The 7,500-nt window shown below is 41.3% G+C and overlaps 1 non-coding gene across 1 annotated transcript; it reads left to right on the top strand.

The window, feature by feature from the left end:
* Positions 1-2,987: 2,987 nt before the first annotated feature.
* On the top strand, positions 2,988-3,106 carry LOC123687989. Its single transcript, XR_006749689.1, has one exon. It is a non-coding gene; the product is annotated as a 5S ribosomal RNA (ribosomal RNA).
* Positions 3,107-7,500: the final 4,394 nt, after the last annotated feature.

The following is a 7,500-nucleotide window of genomic DNA, read 5'->3' as shown; positions in this document are numbered from 1 at the left end:
TCTCCACCCCTTCTATATATGTCAGGAGAACCCCGGATTCCCCTCCAGACACGATTTAGCAAACTTTTCCCGATCGATCCGACCCACCGAGGCCGTTTCGACCGTTCGCCGCGCCTACTAGAGCTGATTTCTTCGGACTACCGATCAGAAAATCCGCCGATGCATGTCGTTAACACCTAGTCCGCCTCGTCCGATCGATCGAGGCCGTTTCGACCGTTCGCCGCGCCTACTAGAGCTGATTTCTTCGGACTCCGATCAGAAAATCCGCCGATGCATGTCGTTAACACCTAGTCCGCCTCGTCCGATCGATCTAGGCCGTCTCGAACCACCCATCGCGCATCGAAAGTCGCATCTCTCGAACTCCGATCCGGAAATCGGCCGATGCATCACGTTAACTATTTCTTATATATCTAATATAATATACATGGAGACGGTAAGAATTCTTTTAATCGAAGATATACATATACTTCTCATCAATATCCAAAAGCTTATCGAAAAATAAATTACTCAACTTTTACGTGAAGAATCGTTCACCCAAACCTTATCCCCTATATATGTCAGGAGAACCCAAGGTTCCCCTCCAGACACGATTTAGCAAACTTTTCCCGATCGATCCGACCCACCGAGGCCGTCTCGACCGTCCGCTGCGCCTACTAGGGCCGATTTCTTCGGACTCCGATCAGAAAATATACCGATGCATGTCGTTAACACCTAGTCCGCCTCGTCCGATCTATCTAAACAGTCTCGACGCACCCAACACTCTTTCAAAGTCGGATTACTCGGACTCAATCTGAAAATGGACCGATGCATGACGTCAACACTTAGCCCGCCTCGTCTGATCTATCTAAGCCATCTCGACCCACCCAACACGCCTTCCAAGTCGGATCACTCGGACTTCGATCTGAAAATCTCCGGACTCATTTTTATGAATATCCCCAGTCAGTAAGAACGTTATTTCGCCAATATATACCAACAATAAACCATATTCCAATAGCTGAACCAAAAATATAATTCCCGATCCAAACGTTCTGCATCGCCCAACGCGACCACCTTCCCTATATATGTCAGGAGAGCACAGGGTTCCCCTCCAGACAACACTTACGCTCTATCCCCGACTCTCGGTCGATCGATAGGCCAGGTCAGCGGTGTCTGTTTCGGCCGAAGCTCGGACTTTGGTCAAAATGTTCCGATACAAAATTTGAACCAAGATAGATACAGATATGATTCCTTCTTAAATATACGTTGATTATCGAACAGAATATGGTAAATATTTTGCGATGACCGAGGATTTCATGAATTTTTTTTTTTTTTCGAAAAAATTTTCTATTATCGGAATTTCCTCAAATTTCATTTGGTTGCCTCCTAATGCTTATTAAAAATGATAACCAACAATCAGAATCATTATTTATCATTTATTTCAATTTTTATAATGAAAAACGTTCACGTCCTTTCGCGCCTCTCGATCGTCGTTTACGTGATGCATCGGTCAGCCCTAGTTTACGTGGTGCATCGGTAAGATCGAGTTCACGTTCTGCATCGGTCTGCCCGAGTTTACGTGGTGCATCGGTAAGATCGAGATTACGTGGTGCATCGGTAAGATCGAGTTCACGTTCTGCATCGGTCTGCCTGAGTTTACGTGGTGCATCGGTATGATCGAGTTTACGTTCTGCATCGGTGTGATCTAGTTTACGTTGTGCATCGGTAAGATCGAGATTACGTGAAGCATCGGTATGATCGAGTTTACGTTCTGCATCGGTCTGGACTCTGAGATATATTTTCGACGTGAAAATGTTCCGATACAACTTTTGAACCAGGATAGTTAGAGAGATGATTTTTTCTGGGATGTACGTTGATTGGGGAATGGATTGTGGAAAATAACTTGCCATGACCGAGGTGTTCTCGAATTTTTTTTTTTTTTCGAAAAATATTTTCTGATTTTGGATTTCACTCAAATTTGATTTCGTTGCCTTCTAATGTGTTCTAAAAGAGTAAATCAGTAATCAGAATCGAAAAATATTTTTCGGATTTTTTTTTTTTTGAAAAAAAATTTTCTGATTTTGGAATTTCCTCAAATTTGATTTGGTTGCCTTCTAATGTGTTTTTAAAGCGTAAATCAGTAATCAGAATCAATATTCATTGTCGACTTTAATTTTTATAAGGAAAAATGTTCACGTCCTTAAACGCCTCCCCATCATTAGCCCGAGTCCAAGTCGATGTCAGTCCCGAGCGGACGGTGTCAGATACTACCTATCGCCCCGGTCTGGACTTGGCGAGGTATTTCGACGTGAAATGTTCCGATACAACTTTTGAACCAGGATAGTTAGAGAGATGATTTCTTCTATGTTGTACGTTGATTGTGGAATGGATTGTGGGAAATAACTTGCCATGACCCAGGTGTTCTTGAATTTTTTTTTTTTTCGAAAAAAATTTTCTGATCTTGAAATTTCCTCAAATCTGATTGCGTTGCCTTCTAATGTGTACTAAAAGAGTAAATCAGTAATCAGAATCAATATTCATTGTCGACTTTAATTTTTATAAGGAAAAATGTTCACGTCCTTAAACGCCTCTCCATCGTTACCCCGACTCCAAGACGATGTTAGACCGGAGCGGACGGTGTCAAATGCGACCGATCTCCCCGGTCTGGACTTAGCGAGATATTCCGACGTGAAATGTTCCGATACAAAAATTTAACTGTGATAGTTAGAGAGATGGTTCCTTTTGTGATGTACGTTGATTGTGTAATAGAATATGGAAATAAACTTGAGATGACCGAGGTCTTCTGGGATTTTTTTTTTTTTTCGAAAAATATTTTTCGATTTCGGAAATCCCTCAAATTTCATTGAGATATGTCCTAATGTGTTCTTAAAACTTAAATCAACAATCAGAATTAATATCCAAAAGTTATTTCATTTTTTATAAGGAAAAACGTTCACGTCCTTTCCGCTCCCAAAAAGTGAGATATCATAGAAAATATCGCTATATTTGTTGTTTACGGCCATACCACGCTGAAATTGCCAGTTCTCGTCAGAACACTGAAGCCAAGCAGCGTCGGGCGCGGTTAGTACTTGGATGGGTGACCGCTTGGGAACACCGCGTGCTGTAAGCTTTTTTTTTACGTTCTGCATCGGTCTGCCGAGATAACGTGGTGCATCGGTATGATCGAGTTTACGTTCTGCATCGGTAAGATCGAGATTACGTGATGCATCGGTAAGATTGAGATTACGTGGTGCATCGGTAAGATCGAGTTTACGTGGTGCATCGGTAAGATCCAATTCACGTTCTGCATCGGTAAGATCCAGTTCACGTGGTGCATCGGTAAGATCGAGATTACGTGGTGCATCGGTAAGATCGAGTTTACGTGGTGCATCGGTAAGATCCAATTCACGTTCTGCATCGGTAAGATCCAGTTCACGTGGTGCATCGGTAAGATTGAGATTACGTGGTGCATCGGTAAGATCGAGTTTACGTGGTGCATCGGTAAGATCCAATTCACGTTCTGCATCGGTAAGATCCAGTTCACGTGGTGCATCGGTAAGATTGAGATTACGTGGTGCATCGGTAAGATCGAGTTTACGTGGTGCATCGGTAAGATCCAATTCACGTTCTGCATCGGTAAGATCCAGTTCACGTGGTGCATCGGTAAGATCGAGATTACGTGGTGCATCGGTAAGATCGAGTTTACGTGGTGCATCGGTAAGATCCAATTCACGTTCTGCATCGGTAAGATCCAGTTCACGTGGTGCATCGGTAAGATTGAGATTACGTGGTGCATCGGTAAGATCCAGTTCACGTGGTGCATCGGTAAGATGGAGATTACGTGGTGCATCGGTAAGATCGAGATTACGTGGTGCATCGGTAAGATCTACTTTACGTTCTGCATCGGTCTGCCCTTGTTTACGTGGTGCATCGGTAAGATCGAGATTACGTGAAGCATCGGTATGATCGAGTTTACGTTCTGCATCGGTCTGCCCGATATTACGTGGTGCATCGGTCTGCCCTAGTTTACGTGGTGCATCGGTTTGGACTTAGAGATATATTTTCGACGTGAAAATGTTCCGATACAACTTTTGAACCAGGATAGTTAGAGAGATGATTTTTTCTGGGATGTACGTGGATCGGGGAATGGATTGTGGGAAATAACTTGCCATGACCGAGGTGTCCTCGAATTTTTTTTTTTTTCGAAAAAAATTTTCTGATTGTGGAATTTTCTCAAATTTGATTTGGTTGCCTCCTAATGTGTTCTAAAAGAGTAAATCAGTAATCGGAATCGAAAAATATTTTTCGGATTTTTTTTTTTTTCGAAAAAAATTTTCTGATCGTGGAATTTCCTCAAATTCGATTTGGTTGCCTTCTAATGTGTTTTTAAAGCGTAAATCAGTAATCAGAATCAATATTCATTGTCGACTTTAATTTTTATAAGGAAAAATGTTCACGTCCTTAAACGCCTCCCCATCATCAGCCCGAGTCCAAGTCGATGTCAGTCCCGAGCGGACGGTGTCAGATACTACCTATCGCCGAGGTCTGGACTTGGCGAGATATTACGACGTGAAATGTTCCGATACAACTTTTGAACCAGGATAGTTAGAGAGATGATTTCTTCTATGTTGTACGTTGATTGTGGAATGAAATACGGAAAATAACTCGCCATGACCGAGGTGATTACGATTTTTTTTTTTTTTCGAAAAAAATTTTCTGATCGTGGAATTTTCTCAAATTTGATTTGGTTGCCTCCTTATATGTTCTAGTAGCGATAATCAACAATCAGAATCAAAATCCATGGTCGGGTTTGATTTTTATAAGGAAAAATGTTCACGTCCTTTTTTACAACCCCGACTCATTGACGATGTTAGAACCGAGCCGGCGGTGTCAGATACGACCGATCGCCCCGGTCCCGATCGTCATTTACGTTGTGCATCGGTCTGCCCGAGATTACGTGGTGCATCGGTATGATCGAGTTTACGTGGTGCATCGGTAAGATCCAATTCACGTTCTGCATCGGTAAGATCCAATTCACGTTCTGCATCGGTAAGATCCAGTTCACGTGGTGCATCGGTAAGATGGAGATTACGTGGTGCATCGGTAAGATCGAGATTACGTGGTGCATCGGTAAGATCTACTTTACGTTCTGCATCGGTCTGCCCTTGTTTACGTGGTGCATCGGTAAGATCGAGATTACGTGAAGCATCGGTATGATCGAGTTTACGTTCTGCATCGGTCTGCCCGATATTACGTGGTGCATCGGTCTGCCCTAGTTTACGTGGTGCATCGGTTTGGACTTAGAGATATATTTTCGACGTGAAAATGTTCCGATACAACTTTTGAACCAGGATAGTTAGAGAGATGATTTTTTCTGGGATGTACGTGGATCGGGGAATGGATTGTGGGAAATAACTTGCCATGACCGAGGTGTCCTCGAATTTTTTTTTTTTTCGAAAAAAATTTTCTGATTGTGGAATTTTCTCAAATTTGATTTGGTTGCCTCCTAATGTGTTCTAAAAGAGTAAATCAGTAATCGGAATCGAAAAATATTTTTCGGATTTTTTTTTTTTTCGAAAAAAATTTTCTGATCGTGGAATTTCCTCAAATTCGATTTGGTTGCCTTCTAATGTGTTTTTAAAGCGTAAATCAGTAATCAGAATCAATATTCATTGTCGACTTTAATTTTTATAAGGAAAAATGTTCACGTCCTTAAACGCCTCCCCATCATCAGCCCGAGTCCAAGTCGATGTCAGTCCCGAGCGGACGGTGTCAGATACTACCTATCGCCGAGGTCTGGACTTGGCGAGATATTACGACGTGAAATGTTCCGATACAACTTTTGAACCAGGATAGTTAGAGAGATGATTTCTTCTATGTTGTACGTTGATTGTGGAATGAAATACGTAAAATAACTCGCCATGACCGAGGTGATTACGATTTTTTTTTTTTTTCGAAAAAAATTTTCTGATCGTGGAATTTTCTCAAATTTGATTTGGTTGCCTCCTTATATGTTCTAGTAGCGATAATCAACAATCAGAATCAAAATCCATGGTCGGGTTTGATTTTTATAAGGAAAAATGTTCACGTCCTTTTTTACAACCCCGACTCATTGACGATGTTAGAACCGAGCCGGCGGTGTCAGATACGACCGATCGCCCCGGTCCCGATCGTCATTTACGTTGTGCATCGGTCTGCCCGAGATTACGTGGTGCATCGGTATGATCGAGTTTACGTGGTGCATCGGTAAGATCCAATTCACGTTCTGCATCGGTAAGATCCAATTCACGTTCTGCATCGGTAAGATCCAGTTCACGTGGTGCATCGGTAAGATGGAGATTACGTGGTGCATCGGTAAGATCGAGATTACGTGGTGCATCGGTAAGATCTACTTTACGTTCTGCATCGGTCTGCCCTTGTTTACGTGGTGCATCGGTAAGATCGAGATTACGTGAAGCATCGGTATGATCGAGTTTACGTTCTGCATCGGTCTGCCCGATATTACGTGGTGCATCGGTCTGCCCTAGTTTACGTGGTGCATCGGTTTGGACTTAGAGATATATTTTCGACGTGAAAATGTTCCGATACAACTTTTGAACCAGGATAGTTAGAGAGATGATTTTTTCTGGGATGTACGTGGATCGGGGAATGGATTGTGGGAAATAACTTGCCATGACCGAGGTGTCCTCGAATTTTTTTTTTTTTCGAAAAAAATTTTCTGATTGTGGAATTTTCTCAAATTTGATTTGGTTGCCTCCTAATGTGTTCTAAAAGAGTAAATCAGTAATCGGAATCGAAAAATATTTTTCGGATTTTTTTTTTTTTCGAAAAAAATTTTCTGATCGTGGAATTTCCTCAAATTCGATTTGGTTGCCTTCTAATGTGTTTTTAAAGCGTAAATCAGTAATCAGAATCAATATTCATTGTCGACTTTAATTTAGTACGCGCCGTAGATCTACCTTGTAGGTAGATCAATGTAGCTCATAGATCAATAGGTAGGTAGATCAATGTTGCACATAGATCTACCTTTTAGGTAGATCAATGTTGCCCACAGATCTACCTTTTATATAGATCAATGTTGCCCACAGATCTACCTTGTAGGTAGATCATTGTTGCGCATAGATCTACCTTGTAGGTAGATCAATATAGCCCATAGATCTACCGTTTAGTTTGATCAATATAGCCCATAGATCTACCTTTGAATTCATTCATAAATACTCCCATATCTCCTGTAAAATCGATATCGGGCTAAGATAAAGCGAGATACTAAGGTTTCTTGAATATACGCGTGAGTAACGCGCATCTTGTATGTAATTTGAGGATTGGAATAATATCGAATAATTCGTATCAACTGACAATCAACTCAACCCTGTATAAACTGTATATTTACATGAAACATCCTGTATATAAATTTCTTGTAGAAACACAAATGAAAAGAAAAAATCCCAATCTATTGTAAAAAAAAAGAAGCTGTAATTTCAATTCTCAATTTTCATATTTTATATTGTCTCAATTCTTCAGAAA

Source organism: Harmonia axyridis, chromosome X (assembly GCF_914767665.1).
Source record: "Harmonia axyridis chromosome X, icHarAxyr1.1, whole genome shotgun sequence".
Lineage (NCBI taxonomy): Eukaryota > Metazoa > Arthropoda > Insecta > Coleoptera > Coccinellidae > Harmonia > Harmonia axyridis.
The sequence above is the reverse complement of the archived record's forward strand: the minus strand, read 5'-3'. Positions and strand labels throughout refer to the sequence as shown.